This window comes from Ornithodoros turicata, chromosome 2 (genome assembly GCF_037126465.1).
Source record: "Ornithodoros turicata isolate Travis chromosome 2, ASM3712646v1, whole genome shotgun sequence".
Lineage (NCBI taxonomy): Eukaryota > Metazoa > Arthropoda > Arachnida > Ixodida > Argasidae > Ornithodoros > Ornithodoros turicata.
This window is the reverse complement of record NC_088202.1, coordinates 58,036,431-58,062,655: the sequence shown is the minus strand read 5'-3', so window position 1 is coordinate 58,062,655 and position 26,225 is coordinate 58,036,431. Positions and strand designations below refer to the sequence as shown.

Here is a 26,225-nt window from a genome sequence, read left to right as displayed (position 1 = left end):
AGACTTCCCGGGTTTCGGCACCAATATGTTATGGTCAGATGGATAGCTACTAACCGGATTTCGTTTCGATCAGAGTGACGCAGGACATTCGATGAGCTAGAGAAAAGGACTCGAACCAGACGTTCCAAAATTCCAAAAAAAAAAGTTTCTCTTCCTCGTCGTTCACGAGTTACAACACTAAAAAGCAAAGCAACACTCTTGAAAGGTCCAAACAACCTCGTCGTCTTCCAGTACATAAAAATCTAAATCAAGCACGGTTCGCGCTGCAGGTCTCATTCCGCAACATCTCTGCTCCCGGCTCTGACTCTCCTCCTCCCTTGACGTCACACGGTGGCTTATAAGCTACTGTTCGTCCTTCGTCGCACGGGCCTCGTCACGCGTCCTGGCCAATCATACATCACGACCTCCAAAACAAGTCAGCACTAACACATACACAAAACGCGACGGACAAACGATTCGCAGAAACTACACCACAAAAAACAAAATAATAAACAGTCAAAATCCGTTGACGCACTCCAGCCTGAGGAAACTCACTTTCATGGCAAAGATATAACCCCTATAGAAAAGACCAATTCATACAAGGACGACAGACGCATTGGGTGCGCCAGAGATCAACAGAACAAAGAAGCGGGTATGAATCGACCAGCGTCCCTAAGTACAGTAGGAATATTTTCACAAAAGATATCAGAAGTACCACGCAACGTTTTATGGAATCGATGCACTAAAATTAATTTGTAAGTCATAATGTGACAGAACGTCACAAAAGCGGGAATTAAGAGAATTTGAATTTACGATCTCCGCAGTCCAAACGAGCGTTTTTCCCCTTGTTTGTTTACAGAGTTTCTGACGGCAGTGAGGGAGAGGGGGGGAGGGTTCACGTTTACCCTTCCCGGGCCCAACCGGGACGGCTCTGGGTCAGCCAGACAAAGGTGCCGATATGCTTATCAATGCTCCAAGCACACTTGTTTCGTGGCGGTACGCAGGTGATTAACTTAAAAGCAATTCACTGTTTACAGCGTGCGACACCTTTAGGGGAAAATAACGTGTTTTTTTTTTTTCTTTTCTGTGAATGCTTCATTACGGAAGTACTCCGTAAGTAGTTTCGTATAGTCAAACGCTTTGTAAGAGAAACCGTCGTGTAGCTGGAAGAATGGAAGCAGGAGGTAGGCAACGACAGTAACTCCTAGTTCCTGTGAGACATAAGGTGCAGTATGCCAACAGCACTGAGAAGGCTGTCTATTCTTCTTGGACGCGTTAGCCATGGCGAAAGCATGAGCAAACATTACCAGGCTCCCACAGCTCCCCATAGAGCCCATAGTTTGAGATAATTCAGGCAACACTGGACATGCAACCAATGAAAATGAACTATGATGCCTACAATTCGGCCAATCAGGAGTCTCTCAATTTGGCTCGCTTTTCGGCCCGGTACTGGCCAGTACTGGCTACCGCTGGCTACCATCGGCTTTTACTTTTACTGGTTTTCGTGCCCGACGCTCGTTATTCCGTATTCCAGAACAACTAGGCAAATTTTTGACACAATACACATTTATTTGAAACATCGTACTGATTCAATAGTCTGACACAAATATTCACCGTGCGTACAGAGTTTGGTCCAAATCGTTGCGTTTGTTGACCAAGTCCGAACTCGGAAAACACACACACACTCTACTCCCAGAAGTGAGCGACGCTCACACGAGTGCATGCGATTTCACGGTGAGCATCTCCGTTCGTTGGTTGCAGTGCGAAGGTTTCAACGAAGCGAGCAATGCTTGTCGCACGGACACCGAATCCTGTCTCCGTTGTGACTGCATTTGAAAATGCGACGGCGCTCACAAGTGTTCCTCAGGCGTCAGCTCACCACTGGATTCCAGTTCTGAACTCGAGAGACTGTTCGTACGTAGGATACTTGTGTCGGGAAACATCACAACACGCGCTGAGCCACTTTGACACACAGACAAATCAGGGACTTCTCTTTGAACAATGCCGTCACACGGTGGTGTAAACTGACATCGTCGAGACGCGAGACGCCGCTGTCCGCTGCCACTTCTTTCCCTTCTCTTCTCGTAACTGCCCGCCAGACAGGCAGCGCGCGAAAGAATGCTCTTTTGAAACTTTGCCAACCAATAGCGGAGCGCGCAATGTCCTTCGGCCAATGGGTATCAACTATGATGCCTGACGAAGTGATACCACGTGTTTATGACGTACAAACATTTTTTTTAGAGCCGCGAAGAGGGGGAGCTACGGGGGCCTGACATTACCATCTACCATGTGGTAGCTACTTATTGATGACCCGATGAGTGATCGCTTATGATGCCAGTCGCGCCACTTGACTACAGGGAAAACTCAATCTGTCGACATGTACGCAGACGGAAAAGTTTGAGGCTGCTTTCGCGGGTATCTCGAAAAAATTATGTTATTTCAGAAAAAACATTATTGTGTTCGAAGCATTTTGCCTCCACATTTGTGGCGCACTATAGCCTTAGTTGCTTGTGCGCCATAAAATCCTTCAATCATCATCATCATCAAAACTCTTACGGATATGCGCGATGTGCGTTAAATTATTCCCTAAACGCGCATCATCTCAAGGTCAAAATCAATGTGAAATAATATACTTATATATTGGGTATAAGTAGAGGTATACACTCTCAGAAAGGAAACGAATAAATTTACGCTTACACCCAATCTTACCCTTACTACGCGTAAATTTCGACGAAACGGCTGACGCTGTATCCATCAAGCTGTGTTTTATTCATGGTACCCGTCAACATGTCCGCCGTAAGAGTAAAGGGCTCTGGGAAGACGATTTACTCTTATATTCTGACGCATAAGATTTCGCTTTGACGGATAAACTGAGGCTTTGCGTCGCAATATTAGTAATTTTTGGCCATATTGACGCATATTGTTCTTCATTTGTTATACGGGCCCTGCTTTCCGAGAGCGCGTGCACGTATGTGGTGTAGTGTGCAAACAGCCAAGCGTTTGCTGGGATAACCGGCACTCTCTTGGCTTCTGGCGTCTCATGGCCTGAATCATGCAACTTCCAACACCAAGTTAAGTCGACACATTTTGGGCTCGGAAACTTGAGTTCACTAAATTTTACCGACTTATTTCATGTCAAATGTATGGCGGGAAGAAACTGCATCAAACGGGACATCTTCGCACGATTTAGTCGGCCAAGCACGCAGACGCTGCCGACAAAGTTGTGATTGTCCCGGCTATCTCCTCGCTGCAAATTCATGTGCGTACGCCCATTGTTCAGCGGGCTGGTACCTTATGTGTGGCCATCTACAAGCAGACCAGTTTGGTAGAGGTGACTCTTGCCTGTTTCTTTCTTATTCATATGCATTTCCCGCTACTGAAGCGTCTGTGTTAGTGATTCAGTTCAAGCGCGTATGCGGTCCTTGAAATAAACAAAAACAAGAAAAACACATGGTTTTTCGGCAAAGGACTGTAGAGCAACGGTTGGGTCGGTTTCGCTTCTGAAACGGCAATGGCATCAGGGGAACAAAATCTACCAAAGTTACATTGGAACCGAGCCTCTATCTCTAATAATTGAAAAATGAATTAGTGTAAATTAATTAATACGTTGACCAAGGAGTTTTCTGCTGTCCTAATAAGGTGGGCCAACCGCCGTAGAACGTGTCACCATTGGTGGAAATATGGAAATCTAATTTGAATGTAGTAACAACAATCTGTTCGCAGCTAGCTGGCGGGACACCCGGTATATATATATATATATATATATATATATGTATAACCGAATCGCCCCATTTGCATCTGCGGACTCAGTTAAACTACTAGATTCGATACGCTTGTGTCGTGTTCATCTAAACGCTGCTAAAGAGGGAGGGTTCTCGTATAGACCTGGACTAAAAGTTTACGAAACGTCGGGCGACGTCAATATTCCTCGGATTTGTCACATCCCAGCAAACCATATACGTCACAGGGAGATCAGTCAGATATCCTGCTTTGGATATGAGGATATCCCTCGGAGTAGTCCAGAGAGCCTAGGGATAATCATGGGGCTCCAGGGGACTAGGATTTGGGCACTGATTGAACGTTGCAGGAACGTCCCTGTGATGTTATCTACCAGATATTTGGATAAATATGGGACATTGTATGGTTCTTCGTTTAACTTGCTAGTTTGAGTAAATATTGCATTTATTCATGGTTTCCAGAGTCAAATTACACACTTGTGCACTAAATGACATTCATGGTATTCTGTGTCTCTTCCCGGCGTCTGTTGCGAGTAGATTCGTCACGACGAGATGTACTTCTGAACTGCAAGCAGAAAGTTAGGTAATTTTATAATAGCGTCAGGAAATATATGCGGTACTTACAAGTACAAGTTGTTCATTTGCATCCGCTACATATTTTTCACAGAGGTACGACAGCAGCATAGACATCATTTTTGCAATTCAGTTTAACGGCCAGGCGGACATCCTCTCGAAGAAAGCATGTAACTATGGGATGGCTAATTATCTAGAATTAATTGCCTGTCTAGCTAGAAACTTTAGGCAAAAAAAAATGTTAGTAGAATGGAGTAACATAATTCAGTTTCAAGATTTGTTAAATGCGCACGTGCGTTGTCATTTATTGTCGAATTTGATGTGCTAAGTAGCCAAACGCAGGAGCCCATGGAGCACAGCGTTCATTTCAAGTCAGAGGACGACATGATTCGGAGCAACCGAGATTATTGGAGGAGGTGCTGGTCTGCAGGCCAGATAAACTGCAATCAGGCTCAGACAAATTTCCATTGGTGATGGTGATGCGCCCCTGGGGCGTGCTTTCTCAGTTTTGGTTCATTTGCATACCGAAATTCCACGACACACGCTCTTTTCTTGGTTTTTTAAATATACACTGCATTTCAACGAATACTGCCTTCTGTTCTGTTTGAAAATTCCTTAGTTAAAGGGCTAAATTAATGGATTTGAGATAATTAGACATCTTGGTGGTTACATACTTTCTTAGAGATGGTGTCCGCCTGTATAACTCAACTGCAAAAACAAAATCAATACTGCTCTCATACTCTTTTTCTCAAAAAAATATGTTGTGGATAAAAGTTAACACTACACAATCCCATCATATGCAGATGGCACAATGAATATATAATATATTTGCTACCATCAGAAAATGTATAAACTAAGATTAGAACCAACTCTCGGACAAAAATGTTCCTGAATGATGATTGAAATAAGAGGCTCCAGCATCCTTAAAACTAAAAAAAAGGCTATCCGTGAATATAAGTTAATGATTACAAAAAATATCAATGCATACCTTTCTCAAGGTGAGCAGAACGTGACACTGGTAAGAAAACGTTAGCCTCAAGCACCCTTACAAACTGAAAAAAAAAGGCGATCCATGAATAAAGGTTAATGAGTAGACCAATATTGACACATACCTTCCTCAAGTTGGGCAACATTAGTGTGCAACTGGTAAGAAAATGCTAGCCTAGAGCTACCTTTCAAAAGTGAAAAAAAGGAGGGGAGGGGGCTATGCATGAATGAGGTTTAACGGACAGACAGCGATACACACCCTTCTCAGCTTAAGCTATATGAACATGAAACTGATAAGACGTGAGCCTGGAGCACCTATCTAAACTGTGTAGAAAAGGGGGCCATGCATGAATAAAGGTTAATGAAGAGACAGATATTAATATGTACCTTTAAGTCGAAAAAAAAATTTCTACCGCCGGACTCCGATATAAATTATATGCCTCGAGCACCCATAAGAACTGGAAAGAAAATGGCTATATTAGTGAACAAACCGAAGGAACAGATATCAATACATACCTTTCGCATTAGGCAGCACAAACTAAAAAAACACAAATAAAATTAGCTCTGGTGCCGTGAAATATATTGGGCCATGGAGCACACTGAAAAACTGAGAGAAGAGGGGGGTATCAATAAATAAAGGTTAATGAATAGAGTGATATCGGTACGTACCTTCCTCAAGTTGAGCAAAATTAACGTGGAACTGGTAAGGAAATCTTAGCCTTGAGCACTCTTAGAAAATAAAAAAAGGCTATCAATGAATAAAGGTTAATGAACAGACAGATGTTGGTGTATACCTTTCTCAGTCTCAGTAATATGACCATGAAACAGACAACGTGAGGCTGGTGCACCTTTCAAAACTGAAAAGAAGGGGGGTGGGGGCTATGCATAAGTAAATGTTAACGAACAGACATATAGAAATACATACCTTTCGTATGAACGTGAAAATGGATAGCGCTGGACTCGGATAAAAAACATATGCCTCGAGCACCCTTAAGAACTGGAAAGAAAATGGCTATATTAATGAACAAAACCGAATGAACAGATATCAATACATACCTTTCGCATTAGGCAGAACAAACTAAAAAACACATATAAAACCCCGATGGTGTGAGATATGGTGGGCCATCGAGCACACTTAAAAACTGATGAAAGAGCGGATACCAATGAATAAAGGTTAATGAACAGACAGGTATGTACCTTTTCTCAGGCTGAGCAGTACAAATATGAAACCGGTAAGACAATGTGAGGCTGGAGCACGTTTCAAAACTGAAAAAAAGAAAAGGAGGGGCTATGCATGAATGAAGGTTAATGGATAGACAGATATTGATATGTACCTTTCTTAAGTTGACCGAAGAAAAAAAAAATAGCGCTGGACCCCGATATACAGCATATGCCTCGAGCACTCTCAAGAACTGGAAATAAAATGGCTACATTAATAAATAAATTGAATGAACAGGTATCAATACATACCTTTCGCATTAAGCAGCAGAAACGAAAAAAACACAACTAAAACAAACTCTTGTGGCGTGAGACATAGTGGGCCACCGAGCACACTTAAAACTTGGGAGAGATCTGCATTCATGCTGTTGATTGTGCCTGGACCCTTCTAGGAACACTACAAGGAAGTTAGCTGTATGTTGACAAAGAAATGAGGTAACGATTTAAACATACCTTGCTCTTTCTGCCCTGTCCCTCGCATGGCGTAGACACTCTTTTATCTGGTGCTCTACTTCGTACCGTGTAGTTTTGACAAATTTTTTGTGAGAGTAAATGGTACCTGAAATTTTAGCAAAGTCACAAGGACACACATTATCATAAAATCAAACCCGAAGGGAAAGCAATACAAGCAACACAAATAACAAGGTGGCAGAACCGGATGCATTCCAAGCTGATATCTGAACACTTCCTGAAGCCCTTAGCAGGCGAGTAGCAGAAGACAGGAGCAAGGCATCATATATGCTTGAAACCAAGTATGCTTACGCAGGATGAGTTTTGGCAGGTTTAGGTCTCGCAAGGGTAATTTACCCTTTCTTCCTTCCCAACTGTACTGGCGTCCCAGTTCATTGGTGAGAACATACGACATTATCCTCCAAACTGCAACTTTTGTGGAGTTTCCCCCGAGCAGTGAAAGCTCCAGGATCTATAAGAATATATTATTATTATTATTATATGGCAATGTTGAGCTAATGTACCAGAGAAAGGGACCGAACAATTTTTTCTTGTAATTATGCCTAGTGCTCAATGTACTTTAAAGTGAAATAGTTCTTCTCACTGTCTGGTGTTAGCTGCCCTTCAAACATTTCAAATTCGTCTACAGAGCTGAGCGGTTTGTCTGGCAGCTTGGGAACCTCAGTGAGGGAGTTTTGAAGAGGCATTAGGCTTGACAAGAGTTCCCCCTGTTGTTGTATCGCAAAGCGAAGTATATTGAAGTTCTTGAGCACGTGGTGCTTAAATTCTAAATATGGAACTAAATCAACTCCATATGACAAACAATGGAAGCCGAAAGTGATGTTCAAACCGAGATGTGGTTCTACTTTGTCATCAAAATGCTCGACAGAGAAAAGGTTGTGTGTGTACCATAAGATGGCATTGCCTGCTGTGCTTTGGGCACTTGCACAAGTGATGACTTGCACCTGCTAAAAGAAGAAAGTTATCAGAACCACCCAGATATGAGTTTTCTAAATCCATGTTAGAGTACAGTGCACATTACCAGCTGCCGTAGGATCCTGGAGAGCTGTCAAAATAAAACCAGATGACTTACAAAGATTGCAAGCAGTATGTCGTCCCCACCTAGTTCAAACTGCTTCTCTTACATACCTTTGTGACTGCCGGTCACGTCCGCAGATACACCTGGTGAAGCAGGATTACAATACAATTAAAAGGTGAATGAATATAACTGAAGATGCACATGTAACACAAACACATGAAACTGTAATGGATTTGAAAACTGAGTATCAGCCAGTGCAGAGAAAGTGCTCATCACACCTTCATCACACCTTCATCAGACATACTTGATCTGCAAGACTGTACATCATCTATGTGGAGAAAATCAATGTTTGTATTAGTATTTCGCAAACAAAGGACTGCAAGGTATATTCAAACACAGAGATTTATGCAAATATAGGTAAAGGGCCCACCTTGTCCGTCAACAAGCTGCACTGAACATGTGCTCTCTACCTCGGTACTCATAGCTCGCTGACCTGTGATAGGGACAGGCAGGTATATGCTTGCCATTGAACCGCTAGCAGGACCCTCACAACAATGGCTGTTGACCTTTTGTTTCCATTCTACAGAACTTAGTCAACAGAGAGCACAGACATTCAGTAGACTTTCTATTAGCCTTGTGTTTACCTAACATACTGATTTTGTCGACTTATGGAACTTTAAGTCTTGTTGACAATGATTCACAGGAAGGTAACAGGGCGATTCCACGCGAAATGATCCAGCGGACCTGCTCGGCCCCCACAAGACGATCCCAAATTTTTACGAAAATTTTTTTAGCAGTCCCTAATAATGCAAAACGACACACCACGAAACATTTCTTCCCAAATCTCAATGTGGCGGGTGCTACACACGAGCAAAGTTCGCAGCGCTGGCGAAAACCGTGCCTGGCGTGAACGGCAAATGCGGCTCATAGAAAGCACCTAGAACTGTGCGGTTTTTTTTTTGCGTATAGAGGTAGCTATGCTCTACACAGCGTTCAAATCCCGGTTGTCGTGCTGTAGCAGGTGCAGGTATACAAAGGCCGGAAGTTTCGCAATTTTCCTCCTACTTTGCGATCTTTTTGTGGAAAATCAAACAATTAAATTTTAATGAATATTTTTTGCTGACAAGGCCCCAAGTAATACTTTAACAGCAAAAATCGCCAGACACGTAACTTTCATAGCCATTGCAGGAAAAAAAGAGGAAGTATGCGATTTTTCCAAAATTCGCTACAATCGAGCGTAAAACACGCAATGAAGAGGTCGGAAGAGACGCCTGAAACCAAAGCAGTTTTATAGAACGAGCCTTCCTCTACAACATATTAAAAAATCTCGAGGGTGTTTTTTCGTATACAGGAGAAAATAGTTTTTTTTTTTTTTTTTTTGTAGTAGAGGGTATTACGACCACAGTGACCCACGTTGCATGTGTGCAGTGGGGTGCTATATTTGTTTCCTGGGCTCCTGTTTTAATTCTTTTGATTTTCAATTTTTCTTTGGTCTGGTTGGGTTTTAATGAGCAAGCAATATGCTGTGGCCCAGACTTCTGCAAGGTTACCATAGCCTTTGCTTCTGTAGCATAACACGCGTATTGCAATCCTGGGTGGTTAAGTTTATGGCATTGTTTCCGGTGTGCACGGTGCCGGCAACGGAGATTGGGGATTAGCGGTGATGGACAGGTCTAAGTAATACTTTTTGTCGTGTGAGCTAAAGCCCTGCGCGGGTGAGCTTTTTCACATCCGCATCCTATCCGAAAAATCCGCGTCTCCCACGGCACGCAGCAATAGTTCAGTTTCTATGCTCGATATATCAGGCCAATTTTCCAGGCAATAAACGTTATTTCCCGTCAGCACAAAACAGCAAAAGAAAAAAGGGGGGGGGCAACAAAAAAAACTGTCACCAAACTTCATCCACACGGGTGACTTCCTCTCTCTCGTTCCGACAGTGAAAACCCCGGAGCGGCATAGCTTTTGTAGCGAGTCCTGAGCGTCCATGATGCTAGCAAAGGATACACGACAGCAAGTACAGATTTAGCTTCCACGAAAGATTATACGGCACCAAGCACAGCAACACATTTTGCACCAAACGGGATAAGTAGAGTTTATTACAAGTGAAACGCAAGATCGGCGCTGAACGCGCACCTCGACTCGAGACGCCAGAGCCAGAGATCTCTCTCAGATGCGCGAGTGGCTTTCGTACACCTTGTACTCTACTGTACCTAGTGCGAAGCAAACTGATGGCGCAATCTCGCGGTTTATCCGAGTCTGACCCGCTCCTGATCCGGCGCCATCCACGTCCGATCCGCAGATCACATAAAGCGTCCATATTTCATCCGAACCCAGAAGCTTCTTACGGATATCCGCGGGTATACGCTTCCATATGCGAGTGGTGCAAGGCTTTATATAGCTGTGAGCCTCATTGGAACCTAGACAGCATGGACGATGAACCACCACAACGAGATTCCGTCGTTTCCAGTACTGCCATGTAAATGACTTTTTTGCACGTTCGTCTTTTCCTCTAGCGTTATAATTTGCTAGACTTTTCGTGGTTAATATTTTTGCTGAATTGTTCAGCATTTAAATGTGACAGTTAAAGGAAAGTTTCCTCAAGTGAACCTGCATCCACGTGCCTATAATATTCATACTGGTGAATTGGAACTCCACAGAGCTCAACTGGAGCCATGTTCCTTTGGTCCGGGTGGCTGTCATACTGAAAACCAACCAGAAAAAAAATCCGAAATACGCAGAATTAAAACGGTAGCCCAAGAAACAAATACAACACCCCACCGGATACATGCAACGTGAGTCTGTGTGGCCGTAATGCCCTCTACTACAAAAAAAATATTTTCTCCCGTATATGAAAAAACACCCTCGAGATCTTTTAATATGTTGTAGAGGAAGGCTCGTTCTATAAAACTGTGTTGGTTTCAGGCGTCTCTTCCGACCTCTGCATTGCGTGTTTTACGCTCGATTGTAGCGAATTTTCGAAAAATCGAATACTTCCTCTTTTTTTCCTGCAAGGACTACAAGAATTACGTGTCTTGCGATTTTTCCTGTTGAAGTATTCCACGAGGCCTTCTCGGGGAAAAATATTCATTAAAATTTAGTGATTTGATTTTCCACAAAAAAATCGCGAAGTAGGAGGAAAATTGCGAAATTTTCGGCCTTTGTATACCAGGACCGATTACAGCACGACAACCGGAATTTGAACGCTGTCTAAAGCATTGTTTCCTCTACACGCAAAAGAAAACCGCGCAGTTCTAGGTGCTTTCTATGAGCCGCAGCTGCCGTTCACGCCATGCACGGTTTTCGCCAGCGCTGCGAACTTTGCTCGTGTGTAGCACCCGCCACATTGAGATTTGGAAAGAAATGTTTCGTGGTGTGTCGTTTTGCACTATTAGGGACTGCTAATAAAATTTTCGTAAAAATTCGCGATAGTTTTGTGAGGGACGAGCAGGTCCGCTGGATCATTTCGCGTGGAATCGCCCAACAGGTCTTTCTGTAGACTCTCCATATACTTTACACAAATTTCGTGTGACCTTCATGTGTACGCCTTGTTATATGTGATCTCAATTTCTCTGTTGACTTTATTGTGACTCAGCTATCAATGAGTCGGCGTGACCCTCGAAACTACCTTCGTTTTTTAAAAGGCTTGGCGACCGTTACGTGAGGCACTCGGTATATTCTTAATCGAGGAAGATACATGATTTACTGAAAACGCCATCCCCGTGTGATGTGAATACTTTTTGTGGACTTTCTGTGACTGAATTGTTGAATCTGTTGAATTTCTCCGTTCTATTGTTCGCTCAATCGCAACACGCATAAAATACACGAAATGAAGTACTACTGCAAAACTATATATGTATCTATTTTATTCCGAAAATGCATACCTTGAAAGTGGTATCCAGTGTCGACACAATCATACAAAACATCCCGCGCACACAGTAGCGAAGTATTCCACACGTACGCATGCTTTATGCCATACAGTGTCGCGTCGCACAATAGACAGTCAATGACGGGTTGCGGTCTGAGTTCTTCTGGTGACCCACGATAACGGTGGACTTCAAAATTTACTGAATTTCGGCAAAAGCGATGTCTCTGAAGCGCTGGAGAGAAATGTGTCTGAATAGGGCGTTCAGTCGCAAATTAGTAATGTTCAAACACAAGTGAGTAAAACCGAGTAGAATGGTCATAGCAACAACAAATTTAGTTCACAATCAACACCAGCCACGAACTGATACTTGTACACTTACCTGACGGGACGCAAGACCGCAGCCGCTGCTCGAAACGAACAGCAAAAACCTACAGCACAACAGTCATCGTATGAATATAAGTGAAGCTTGATGACACATGACACTTCTATCACATAGCTTACCTCTTACGACGCAAAATCATATCCTCCGTTGTTCTGTAATTGACGAGCGAACGCTGAAAGCCTGAGACAATTGAAACATGTTACAACCGTCCCAACGACATTCCGATGATGCTAATGGCGATGACTCCTTCGTGATGAGGCGAGGGCGAGGCACGGAGGCGCAGAATCAAAATGTGCAGCAAACCTGTCGCATGCGCATGATCCTCATGTGGTCGTATAAGTTGGAAATATATTGTGTACTGAACTGAAGTATAAATAATAGAGGAACCGTCTTTTCAAAGCCATCGAAAATGTATTTTGTGTTTTAAAAATGTAGTTAAAAGGTGGTAAAGTTGCGTTCAAGCTGCTACATTTAATTATAAGGTTAGATCCAAATACCGCTTTGTTTAGAGAGCCGATAGCACGGACCTCTCCACCTCCCAGGAGTGGTGTACACCCCACATGGTTTTTTACAACACACCCAGAAATTGCTGATATTACCCAGCTTGTCTCCCAATGAATAGAGCAGTATGCCTGTACATATACATATATCCGCCCCCCCCCCCCCTATGGGATGCTCGGTGCCCCCTTGAGGTCGACCTCTGTGGACATTACTGTCCGATAATGCAGTAATTAATAATACGGGATTCATCTATGTAAAAAAAAACGGTTGAAATAAGTACTTGCTACATAGGCGCATAGAAAGTCCACATACTGTCAACAGCGACATCTATATACCTTGTCCACAGAAGGTACACATAAGGTAGTTCAAGAGATTGTAAAAATGATGTCAATAGCGATTCCTGTTGACTTGATCAACAAGAAGTTAAAGTCAACACACTGTCAAGACAGGAAACAAGAAGTCCACAAGAAGTCTGCAGAAAGGAAAAATCCATTTTCATATGGGGAAATACCTACTTGAAAACCTTAATGGAGTTGACTCGTCAGTGAACGACGACTGACTGGATGGACACCTAGAGTCAAGCTGCTTGCCTGCAAAACACAATGCGTTGTAAGGGTAACATATTTCGACGGCTGCATAAGTACAGTACCTGACTGTCTCTCACGGGAATTTGTGTGACACGGATAATTAGAACACCATCAGTGAGAGTTTGCTTTGCTGTAATTTACATAACAGCCGTCATGATTCCAGAGTGTCTAACAACGTGCATGACCAAGTGCGAGCTGAATTACCTGCAATCTTTCTGCTGTGTGCAGAAGTGTCCAAAGTAACAGCAACAGGCAGCTTTCCTGCGATTTAAACTTGAAATCACATCATTGGAGTTGGGGTAACACCACAGTACTGAACACGGAAATGACTTACTTAGAAATTAATTTCTCTAAACCATATTGGCCTCGCAGTAACCAATTCTTGTTACACTACGCACATACTTTTGGCTGCAAAATTCTGTGGGACAGGCGGAACGTCATAGTCGTCATCATCATCACTGTACACCATTTTTGGACGCCTGATTAGCTTGGGGGGGCAATCTGCTCTCGTTCAAGTCCGAATGATATTCTGCAGCGGGCAACATCCTGCTTGCTTCTCCCCAGCTCACTAAATGATATGAAATATGCCTTAATTGTGTACTTATGCATACAGCGAATATTTACTGTGCAAGAGCAGCTTACTGAATAGCCCTTTAACTTGAATTTCGATGTCGTCAGAATCTTCACCAGGAGGCAATCCTTTCTTTACTTTCTTATAAACGATGTGAGTGGGCAGGTTTGGCCACTTGCAAGTGTTTCCATGGATCCAAGAAACTGGTACAATCCCCACCTCCTCACGGTCAAGGAAATGAACTATTGCGAACGATATCTATAACAGATGTGGGAGGTAAGGAGATCTTGTTTGAAATGCGGTACAGAACAGGCGTGTTACAATTACAACTTGGATGGCAGGCTACAGAATCATGGTATAAATGTACCATTGGCATTGCAACCATTTCTTGCTTGAAGGGAAATACACGTATTTTTGTCACATTTTCTAGTGGCCATACCCTTAAAACTGGGCTTCGAGACACGACCTGAGTGCCTATAAGGGATGATGAAAACGGTTTGTGAAACAGTTCACGCTTTTGTGCCAATTTGTGCCCTATCACACACATCTTCTCTGACTCCCGCATTGTAGCAATGTTTTTTATATCAATCATGTCACCGTTCACCATACAGAAGCTGTCAGGGCCGCTCGTTGCGAGAGTGAACTGATTTGTCGTGAACTGATCATACTGTGGCAGGGTGCATAATGGATGAAGTGGGCCTCGGTTGTGTGAATTGCGAGGGCCCACTTTCTTGGGCTTCAAGGACGTTTTGATCACTGTCTGCTGATTTTCACTAAATCTGTTGTACAGCTGTGCAAGCGTTGATGATGGCTTTCTGAGTAGCTTTTTGAGGGTCTGCATGTTGTTTCCAAATGCAAATGCACTAAATGAATCAAGAGGATCATGATTGTTCGCATCATCTGCCAGATGTAGGAGACCGTGGACATTATAAGACACAAAAATGGTCTCCATACAGCTCAGCAAACATCTGCACAAAATGCGACATCAATGTGGAGGCGTACTCATTCTGAGTGGGGCCCAGTTCACGTTTCATGAGGATCATAGATGCGCAGTGTAGTGTTAAAAAGTTCAGATAGTGGGACTGTGGAAGAATACCCTCGAGGACGACAGGCCCTGTGTACAACAGGAAAAGGCGAAACTCTGTCGCCTTCCATCTTTCCACCTCATCAACTCCTCGTGGTTTCCGGGAAAATTCCCTTGGGATGTTTTTTTGTAGCGCAATGCTTTTAGGTGTTAGAGTATTCCTCTCAGACGGGCCAAGTCTTACATTTAATGGCCCAGAAACCCAAAGCGAAATTAATTTTTTGACCACACCAAGACAAAGAAGGTGCATGTAGTCTAGAGGTGGTGTCGTTATGATGTCAATAGGAAGGTCTGTTAGTATGCATACTCCGCGATGGTGGCCAGGGTCTTCTTGGTTGCGGAAGCTGTCATCCGTTCTCAACGATGCTGCTTCAGTGGAAAAGTATAACCTATTCACATCATAGTGCCCTTCATCCGTACACTTTGCACAGCCAGAAAAACCGGTGTGGCCTTTGGTGCAGTAAATGTACGAACGTGCGGGGGCGTCACAAATCATGCTGTCAAAGAGGATGTGTATCGTCGAGCCATGTACAGTGATTCCATCAGAAAGCTAGATGACCAGCTCATCAACAAATTTTTGAAGATAGTCGTTCAGACAGGACGGCTTTGAGGTGCCAGCGTAAGCCCCGACAACAAACGGTGGCACATCATACAATTCTTTGATTTTGCATTGGGTTGGCCATAATTCTAATTTCGAGCTTTTAGAAAGTGGAAGCCCATCTACATTAAACATCAGAGACACCTGATCTGGGATGTCAGCTGAAGTTTCAAATATATTTTTGATGCATTCAGCCAAACCAAAGTGGCAGTATTCTCCAGGTGGCATTTTAGTTATGTGTTTTGTGCTGCCTCTTGGGGTTTTTAAGAGGGTGCGTGCGTCACTCGGAAGTTCTTGAAAACAAACATGCTGCCGGAGAATTTTCAGAAGATTTGACACGGAGGTGTGGGGAATGTTGTCGCTGGCGGCCTATGTTCTTAAACTCGCAGACAAATCGCAGCAGCTGATTGTCCGTCGGTTCACCACTAGATTCATTAGTGCTGTCTGATAAATCGTCCCGATGAATCATCCCTGTTGTCTCGACATTGTCTGTAGTCTGTGAAATTTCCGACACAATTTCTCGGGTTGCTGGTTCGGGCACGTCGTTGCTGTAGCTGCAGCTTGGCACCGGTTCAGAGCTCTCATAACGGCGAGAAGTATGCGGCTTTTCACGTAAACTTTCTGTTTCTATATGTTCTGGCTCCTCGCGTAGCACTGAAATTGCTCCATGGGCTTCTTCGGAAGCCCTGCGGTGCAGGTACTTCTTCTTGTACTTCGGCATTAGCGTTAGGGTTAACTCACATGTGCACGACTGAAGTCGCGAGCGCGATACGTAACAACAGAAGCAAACAAACGTTTGCAAAGAAACTACAAACCAATATTTACATGTGGTCTGTCGTCGCTCATGATGCCGCAGGACAAGAAACACGCACACGAGCAAAAACAGCGGGCGACAACCGCCTACGCGTGAGGCACCATGTTGACCACAAACTCGAATACGGATATGGGATTGGATAGCGCTCGAGAGACACCTGGCGGCCTCTTTGTTTTCGTCCAAATACATTAATTAAAATGGGCTGAATAAAATGGGAGTTCTTACCCAGTCCTCAGAAACAAAAAAGTTGAACGTATTTCTTCAAGAAGAAACGGCATTCTTCAAAAAAGAAAAAAAAAAGCATTTAACGAGAAGGCTGTGACAGACTGCAACCTTGGACTACATTCTACCACTTCACGCGACCTTAACTTGTGACCTCTATTCATTGATCCGTCCAGCATGATTATCAGTGAACCGAAATCAAGTCATAACAGGTTTGAACACGTGAAAAATATGTATATTGTCTAATAGAAAAATATTGTGTTTTTTACGTCTCCCGGAGCTCCCCGGGATGTAACAAACGTGATAAATCTCAATGTCACATTTTGGATATACCTGGCACATCTCTTCGACGTACAGGACGTTCGCGACATTTGTGGGACATCTCCCGGATATTCCTGGTTTACTGGGATCCCACTAAGGTCATCATTAAAGACTCAAGGAACTGTCCGCCCGCTTCCGTGCGCCGCCGCTGTGTCGCCGCGGGAAGGAAAGAAGGTACTCCCGTGTTCCATAAACTTTTATCCAGCGCTGTATACGTTGCTCGGCTCGCCACAACCCCGTAATGCGTTGGTGTTATGCCTTTCACGAAATGGAGAGGCACACGCAAATATGTTCATGCCTTTGACGCTGAAAACGGTGGTGGCACTGCTCCGTCGTAGCTTCGCAACGATTGTGTCGACGCATCTGACCAACCTTTCTGAGACTTTCGAAATCGGTTGACGATTAAGTATAAGTCCTCCTGCTAGCGCATTGTACGTATCATGGAGGTACAACGTACAATGAATACCGAGATATGTAGGCAACGGCACAGCGGGTTTTACTTGTGAGTGTTTTTATATTTATTACAGCTCGCCGAATAGCAAAATTTTCAATGCGAGTCGAATACGAATATTTCAGACAGACTGCGAATACATTTCGAATATTTTTTTTTTTGCAGTTGCGAATCGAATAGAATAGTTGTTGATGGCAGTTCGAATGTTTTCGAATAGCTAATTCTTATCACAGTATGTCCATCAGCAAACAGCTATTGCTCATCCATGGCCTTTTCTGTCAGAGTATAAACAAAAAAGTGAAAAAACAGGCTCCTTAAGTTCAGGCTTTGACAAGTACATTATGTTGCCGGGATGAATTATGTTGGCGGTGTGAGTCTGAACATCCAATGCATTCTGCAGCAAAGTGTACCCTCTAGTTTCGAAACTACATCAGCTTACAAACTATGCTGGTATGAATATTTCCCTCTATTACGTTCCTTTCTTTTTCTTGTAGAAGCATTTTTTCTTCTTCATGTTCTTTTCTTTTCATGTAGATTCTTTTTCATGTTGTAGAAGCTGTGAATATGTTCATTGGGAGCTGTAGTGTACATCATACATTAGGGACTACAATGATATGTAGTGGAGATACACAGCGACATATACGTAGCAAAACTGTGCTTGTAGACTTAGATAGGAACGCATCACGAGCACTACAAGTTGTCATATCGCAACCCGCGAAAGCGTTCTCCTTGAAGACAGTGCGTATCCTGGGGCAGCTTCAGCCATTAGATCACGGAATCTCCGATCTTCCACAACACCTAACGGCTGCAAGTCGAACGCAACCATTCGTGTAACTTTAGCGTCCAGTGCCTCTTTCCTTCGCGCGGGCAGTGTATCTTCCGGCGGCATCGTGTCAGTTATCTTTCGCTGATTTCTGTCTGTGCACCCTTCCTTCTCCTTCTCATAAACGTTGAACGCCGCTCTATGCCGCTTCAAATGGTTAACGAGACCCGACGGTGAACCCGTCGGCTTGCGTAGTTTTGCGCCACACGTTTTACATGTTTCGGCGGTTTTGGAGTAGTCATAGTATTTCCATATGAACCATACTGCGGCTGTGCAAGTGCTGTCAGACATATGTCGGCACAGTTCCCTTAGAAGTCGGCCTAGGACGCACATTCCTCCAGAGCGTCAGTCGTGACGTTGCCCACCTGTGGGAGGTCGACAACGGCGGGCTCTTTCAGAATTACCACACGGCAGTGAAAGACCTCCGTATCAAACGCACGCACGCACCCACGATGATGATGATGCGGATGGCGATCGGGCCGAAGCGCGCCAACGGAGTCGCAGAGGCGCCGCGGTATATTCCAGATCTATTCGAAAACTGTTCGAAAATATCGAATAGACAACATTTGTTGCGAATACCTTTTACAGAGTGTAATAATAACAATAATATAAAAAAATCATTTCGTAATGCATACACAACTACGAACTTTCATGCCGACATTACACAGCAGTGAATAAAAAGTGTAGCGGCACCGCTACCGTCATCAGCTCATCCTCACCTCATCAGATCATCTCGTGCCGCGACCGTTCCGCTGACCAAATAAATCAGTCCAGACGTAGCCTCTGGCTGGAACGGACCTAGCTTGCTGTCTCGTCATTTTGGTGACCCGGACTTTTGGAACACTGCCGTCTCGCACCGGTTTCCTCTAACCCGTCGCTTCGTCATGTCCCACGGCGATCCACAGGCCCCGGCTCAGCCCCAACCACCATCTCTGGCAGGCGTCGCCGTTAAACTTCCGCCTTACTTCGACCGTAACCCGGCAGTCTGGTTTCTTCAAGCGGAGGCCCGGTTCGACCTTGCCGGCGTGACCACGCAGCAAACCAAATTCTACCATAAGTCATATCAGCTCTTACACCCGCTGCTGAAGAAGAGGTGTATGACATTCTTGCGACCCCTTCACCCACAACTCCTTATGATCAGCTCAAGAAAGCGCTGCTCCAGCGAACCACGGCTTCCGACCGATCCCGCATCCAGCAGCTTCTATCTGCTGAGGAGCTGGGGGATCGTCGTCCAACAAGGCGCATGCGTCAGCTCTTGGGTTCCCAGCCGACAGTCACCGACGACACCTTCTTTCGTGAACTATTCTTGCAGCGCTTGCCGCAGAATGTACAGATGGTTTAGCCACTGCTTCTGACATGTCCCTAGACAAGCTTGCTACCCTGGCTGACGCTGTGGTTGAGGTTGCCAACCCCAAGATTTCTGCAGTCATCCCCGCCACCTCTACACAGCCGTCGCCGTCTCCATCACCACCGACGCAGCCGCCGCCTTCCTCTGAAGTTGCGGACCTTTGCCGCGATGTCAAGAACTGAGCCGCACTTGTTGCCGCCTCCCATGTCTCGCCGCAAGCTCGCCCTTTCTCTCGCCGCCGTACAAGCCGCAGCCCTCGTCGTTTCCGGCACCGTTCACCGACCCCACGCGATTCCAGCCCAGCTAATACAGTCTGCTGGTACCACCGGAAATTCGGGGCCGATGCACGGCATTGTTTCCTCCCATGTTCGTGGCAGCCGGGAAACTCCGCCGTGGACCATTGATAGCGGCCGCTGGCCCACATCCTTCGTCCAGTCGCCTTTTTTACGTACGGGACATCACTTCGGCACGGCGTTTCCTGGTCGACACAGGTGCCGAGGTGAGCGTTATTCCCGCTGCCAAAGGACACCGACGGAGCCCTGTGATGTGCCATCTCACAGCAGTTAACGGCTCACAAATACCCGTTTTTGCCCAACGTTCTCTGACGCTCAGCCTTGGTCTGCGCCGCACATTACGCTGGGTGTTCCTGGTGGCCAGTGTCTCCCAGCCAATCCTGGGCGTCGACCTTCTGAACCACCATCACCTATTAGTGGATATGCGTAACCGCCGCCTCATCGGTTCCAGCACCAATCTCGCTGTGCCCGGAATATTGTCTTCCCTCTCTTCTCCGGGAATATCATTGCTCCATGACGAGACTAATCCCTTCCACACAATCTTGAAAGAGTACCCGGACCTAACTCGCCCACCCGACTGGACGAGCCGGTAAAGCACTCAGTCGTCCACCACATTGGCACCAAGGGGCCGCGAGTTTTTGTACTCCCACGTCATCTCGCACCAGAAAAACTGAAGATAGCTCGTGACGAGTTCAGCCACATGCTGGACATGGGTATCATACGGCCTTCGTCTAGCAGTTGGGCTTCCGCACTTCATATGGTGCCTAAGACGACAGGCGACTGGCGCCCCTGCGGCGATTATCGTGCCCTGAATCGTGTCACAATACCAGACCGTTATCCCATTCCACATGTGCGCGATTTCACGGCTTTTCTGCACAAAACCACCATCTACTCGAAGCTTGACTTGGTGCGAGCCTACCATCACATTCCGGTTGCCGAAGAGGACATTTCGAAGATAGCCATTACTACACCTTTTGGCTTATTCGAGTTTCTTCGTATGCACTTCGGCCTCCGTAACACCGCCCAGTCGTTTCAACGCTTTATTGATGCCGTAACACGCGGCCTCTCATTTACATTCGCGTATATCGACGACATTCTTATTGCAAGTTCCTCCTACGAAGAGCACCTCGACCATCTCCGGCAGCTCTTTTCCCGCCTTTCCGACCACGGCTTTATTGTCAACGCCCTCAAGAGCGAATTCGGGGTCAGCTCTCTGGAGTTTCTCGGGCATAAGGTCTCTCCAGAAGGCATAACTCCATCCCCGAGCAAAGTGCAAGCCATCTCCGACTACCCGCGTCCAACCTCTGTCAGCGCACTTCGACGGTTTTTAGGACTGACGAACTTCTATCGCCGTTTCATCCCTCATTGTGCCGAGCTTCTCCGCCCTCTTGAAGCACTCCTTACCTCTCCTGCCAAGTCCAAGTCCCCCGTCTCCGTGTCTGGCCCCCTGACGCCGAGACAGCCTTCGGTCGCGTCAAGGAAGCTCTTGTGTCCGCAACGCTCCTATTCCATGCGCGACCCGATGCGGCTACTTCTGTTATGGTGGATGCCTCCGATGCGGCGGTCGGTGCAGTTCTACAGCAAGAGCCGGTGAACAGCTCAAGCCCTTGCCAGCCCATCGGTTTCTTCTCTCACAAATTACGTCCTCCCGAAACCCGGTACAGCACCTTTGGCAGAGAGCTGTTGGCGATTTACCTAACTGTGAGGCATTTCCCCCATGTTCTGGAGGGCCGGCAATTCGTCATTTATACAGACCACAAACTTCCAATCTGCAGGGCAACGTTACTCCACTAGAGAATAACGCCATCTTGCCTTCGTCTCCGAGTTTTCGACTGACGTCCGTCACGTCCCTGGCCGTCAGAACCCGGTGGCGGATGCTAGGAGTCGCGATCGCTGCTCTCTCGTCATCAACCGTCCCTCTGTCGCTCGAACCCATAGCCGACCTGCAGTGCTGCGATGACGAGCTGCGGTCCCTGCGCGACTCGAACCCCACCAGCTTGACGCTGCAAGATACCACGTTCCTCGGCATCGCTTGCGCCGTTTGCTGCGACGTCTCGTCAGGCCAACCTCGCCCCTTTCTGCCACTAGCCGCTAGGCGTCCCATTTTTGACCAGCTCCACGGCATGGCGCGTCCTGGCATACGAGCGTCGCAGAAGTTGCTGTCGTCCCGCTACGTATGGCCACGAATGCGTTTTGACATTAAGCGCTGGGTACGATCATGTATCTCCTGCCAGAAGTCGAAAATTCTGCGTCACACTTGCACTCCATTATCGCGATTCCCACAGCCGGACTCTCGCTTCAGCCACATTCACCTAGATTTAGTCGGACCTCTCCCTCGCGCAAGGCTTCCGGTATCTCTTGACGGTCGTCGACCGGTTTACCCGTTGGCCAAAGGCCACTCCAATCTCGGATATTACCGCTTCAACCGTGGCCTCTGCCTTCCTCAATTCACGGGTGGCCCGTTTCGGGGTCCCGGCGACGATGACAACTGACCAGGGACGTCAACTTGAGTCCCGACTATTCGCCCACCTCACTCGCCTCTTTGGCTCGCATCGGACCTGAACTACCGCCTACCACCCGCAGGCCAATGGTATGGTTGAGCGGCTCCATCGTGACCTCAAGGCGGCGTTCAAGGCCGTTTCTCCCACGCCTTGGGTAGAAGCACTCCCTATCGTCCTCCTTTCTCTGCGAGCTACTGTCAGGCACGACATCGAATATGCACCCTCAGAAGTGGTGTATGGCACGACACTCCGCCTTCCCGCTGATCTCTTTTCTTCGTCCTCTACTGCCGCAACACCCGATTTCGCATCCTACGCCGATCGCCTGCGTGCCACCATGCAAGACCTCCGTCCTACTCCACCCCGACCTTCGTCCGCCCGAGATGCCTACCGACACCCAGACCTCGACACCAGCTCCCATGTTTTTGTACGAAATGATGGCTCTCGTACGTGCTCGCAGCACCCTTACGACGGCCCATACCGAGTCATCAGCTGCTCCCCCAAACACTTCACCGTGGACATCGCCGGCTGCCACCAGGTGGTCTACGCGGACCGCGTCAAGTCCGCCTTCTTAGAACCTCTTTCCAAAGTTTCTGCCGCCCAACCTCTTCACCACTCCCGCCCAAGCGCACGTGTCCACTGGGCCTCTCCTCTCCGCACCCTTCACTTCTACAACCGCTACGCTAGGGTGGGGGTGGGACGACCCTGTAGCGCGGCACCGCTACCGTCAGCTCATCGTCACCTGATCAGATCATCTCGTGCAGCGACCGTTCCGCTGACCAAATAGATCAGTCCAGACGTAGGCTCTGGCTGGAACGGACCTAGCTTGCTGTCTCGTCAAAAGAAAAGGTGGAGAGGTAGAACGGGTGGCATCCAAAATGCATTGAACGCGAGAACACAGTTTTAGTTTCAACGCTCCAAATTGCTTGTGCCAAGGATAATAGAGCCCCCTTCTTACGTACTTAACGCTGCCTCGTTCAGTAAACCTGCTTTCTTCCGTTAGTGCAAAATCATTTTAACGGCGAAGTTTCGAATTCCAAATTTCGCACAGCGTAATATGTTACACTCCAGGCGAGGTGCAGGTCGTGGGCTGTTGTTTATGAGATGGTTTATTATTCTTATTGAAACTGTTGCTGAGTGCGCCTTAATAGCGCGCTATGGTAACTAACGAGGGAGGGGGGTTCGTTTTAATTAGCTCGGCAAGGGAACGAGGGTATATGCGTGGAAGGAGGGAGATAAATTGCGGCGTAGGAGCAGGGCTGCATGTGCGCGAAAGTGCCCAAGAGTGTGTTGTATGATGAAAGAGCGAGTAATTTAGAGGGGTACTGCGAAGACAGAGGGGCGTTTCGCTGCTGCCGTCGGCGCGTCTGTGTGCCGTCGTGGGCGCATGGTGCACGTAATGAATAAGATAGGGAGTAATGAATGGGAGATGAAACAACGGAAGAATGTTTGAAGGAAATGTCGGTATCTGCTTGCCTCGTAATTCATGGCACTACGTTGCACGTTAGGTTGTGTCGTGTCGGCCATTGTTCACGGCAGTGTTGTACATAACTGGACGCGATACTTTTTTAGTATCGGTCTGGCGATCCCGTTACATTAAGTGGTAGCGGCAAAAGTATTTACGCTACAAATTTCGCTAGGTACCTACAGTATATTGTCCCCGCTATAGCACAACTTTTCATGGAATAGAAAACGTTGGACGCAGCGGAATTTCTTCTTCTTGAAGTATGGCAGTCATCGAAAAAGTTCACGTTTTACTTACTTCACATTCAGGCAGACATGTCTGGCGATGCTCTTCGATTTCAATGAAAATCATAGGCTAAGCACCATCCGATATGATAGGGAACGGTGCAGTCATTTGCTAATATTGCAAGGCATATGGAATCATGTGTTTTCTCTGTTTCGTATTGTGTTTTTCTGGATATTTTTGAAAATTTTCTTTTAGTTCACATCTGCGAAACAGAAAATGCGTGTAAGATACTGTATAATATCGGCTATGTAGCTGGCTCTCGTTATACCGTGTGTCTCACGAAGGTTCCCCAGCTCAATAATTCGTAAACACGTGGCGCTATCGAAAAGCGTTCTTTTGGGCAGTGAGTAACCCTGAGACACTAGCCAGGAACTGAGTAGTGAGCGGCTCATTTGCATACGCTCAGTAATTAACTAAAATTTATAACTTTTCAATTTCACTTCCGAGTTTTTCGGAACGTCTGTTTTACCGATCGGAACCTCAAGCGAAAAATATTCAACAACAACAAAAAAAGAAAAAGAAACGTCTACACTAGTGATTTCTCGAGTAATTATTGGTTTCGGTTTCCATATTTCCAAGCTACATGGCTCCCAATTATGTGTTCATCTTCCTATAGTTCACACACGCGGGTAGCGGAAGATAAGGAACAGCCACAAGAGACTCTTCGGACCAACGGGGGGGATGTCTTAAGTGAAACAAAAGAAAAAAGAAAGGGACCAAAGGTTAGTGAGGCGTAGGCCGACTTGCTATTCTTTTAAGAAAAAAAAAAAGAAATGAAAGTACCAGCGGACCAGCGGCATGGCCGAGCGGGTTAAGGCGTCCCGCTCGGTGGTGGTGAAGACTGGGAGGTGATGGGTTCGAATCCTACCCGACTGTGCTGTCTTTAGTTTTACCTGGGTCTTTCCAGACGAATGTCGGCACAGTTCATCCTGAAGTCGGCCCCGGACGCATACTAACCCTCCCCTGTGTCCCCAGTCCTTCCTGCTGTCCTCTCTCCATCTGTCAACATCTGTACGGCGTTTATAGCCACAGTTGCTTCGTGGCTATCAAAAAAGAGAGACTCTTCGGTAGCCCCTGTCCTTCTTTACCCGACTGATACGCAGTGCTCGCTGTGCTGTCGTTCGGTACGTCTGGTTACGTGCATTTATCGTGATGATGACGAATCCACCGCGAGCTACTATTCCCTCCGAGATCGAACGGTGTCGGCGCGCTGCGGAGAACGCAGAACTACCGTAGTGTGGACGCGTCGTCTGCTTTTACAGGTTTATTCCGCATTCAGTGCAGTAGATGGAGCATTGGGGAACCGAACAGTATCGTACCATCGCGGCACAAGTGATCTTCCGGTGAACATACACAAGGACTAGGGAAAAGAACCATCAAATCCGAACATCGGCCCACGTGTTATCCACACTAGAAAGGTGACAATGTCGCCCCCTATAGGCCGATCTCGCAAAGTATACCTAGACATGTCGCGAAAGCGAAACATGTCCCGTAGGCCCCTGCGTCTTCAGAATGACGCTATGATGGAGGTCGTCAGTGCTATCCATCCATTACGCAGACTACTGCGATCGTAAATAAATGACGTCAGGGATGACTCAGCAGTGTGAATAATAAGCAGTGCACAATTAGCTATTGCTCATTTACGTTCGCGCACTTTGTTAGCGTTCGTGGTATGTATTTACTTTTAATCAACATGCTTTTTTTTTTGTTTTGTATCTATACCAGTCGCCCAGGGCAACAATACCACGCAGACGAGAACAGAGAAGAATAAATCATATCAGCAATTGATTTAATGACACATGGAAATTCGAAATCCATACGGTTATCAACAGTGTTGACAACTCCAAGCAGGAGGGGTACCGTTATGACTGGAGCCCGGATTTTTAGGCACCAAACAAACCCTGTTTTAAGCACCTATAAAAGGCGCTAAGATTTAGGCACTAAAAATGGCATTATAGGCACTATAATTTGTTTTTAAATCTATAGCTCTGAGAGTGCAAACACCAAGTGAGTAAATCACTTCCATCTGCAAGAACAATACGGTAAATGGGAGTTGTGTTTTTCTAAACTTTTAGCTGCACGAAATCCAAAGGTTATTCATGCTACTACGGTCACGAGGCTTCTAGTCATTGTC

The 26,225-nt window shown here is 46.1% G+C and overlaps 1 protein-coding gene and 2 long non-coding RNA genes across 3 annotated transcripts in view; 1 reads left to right on the top strand and 2 right to left on the bottom strand.

Moving 5' to 3' along the window:
* Positions 1 to 26,225, top strand: part of LOC135385466 (kin of IRRE-like protein 3) — a 403,730-nt gene that overhangs the window by 128,463 nt on the left and 249,042 nt on the right. The window lies entirely within an intron of this gene.
* LOC135383547 (uncharacterized) lies at positions 6,071 to 7,010 on the bottom strand. Its single transcript, XR_010419934.1, has 6 exons — positions 6,948 to 7,010; positions 6,747 to 6,891; positions 6,611 to 6,688; positions 6,474 to 6,542; positions 6,202 to 6,273; positions 6,071 to 6,133 (listed from the first exon to the last, which is right to left on the bottom strand). It is a non-coding gene; the product is annotated as an uncharacterized LOC135383547 (long non-coding RNA).
* Positions 13,245 to 13,571, bottom strand: LOC135383546 (uncharacterized). Its single transcript, XR_010419933.1, has 3 exons — positions 13,523 to 13,571; positions 13,381 to 13,448; positions 13,245 to 13,321 (listed from the first exon to the last, which is right to left on the bottom strand). It is a non-coding gene; the product is annotated as an uncharacterized LOC135383546 (long non-coding RNA).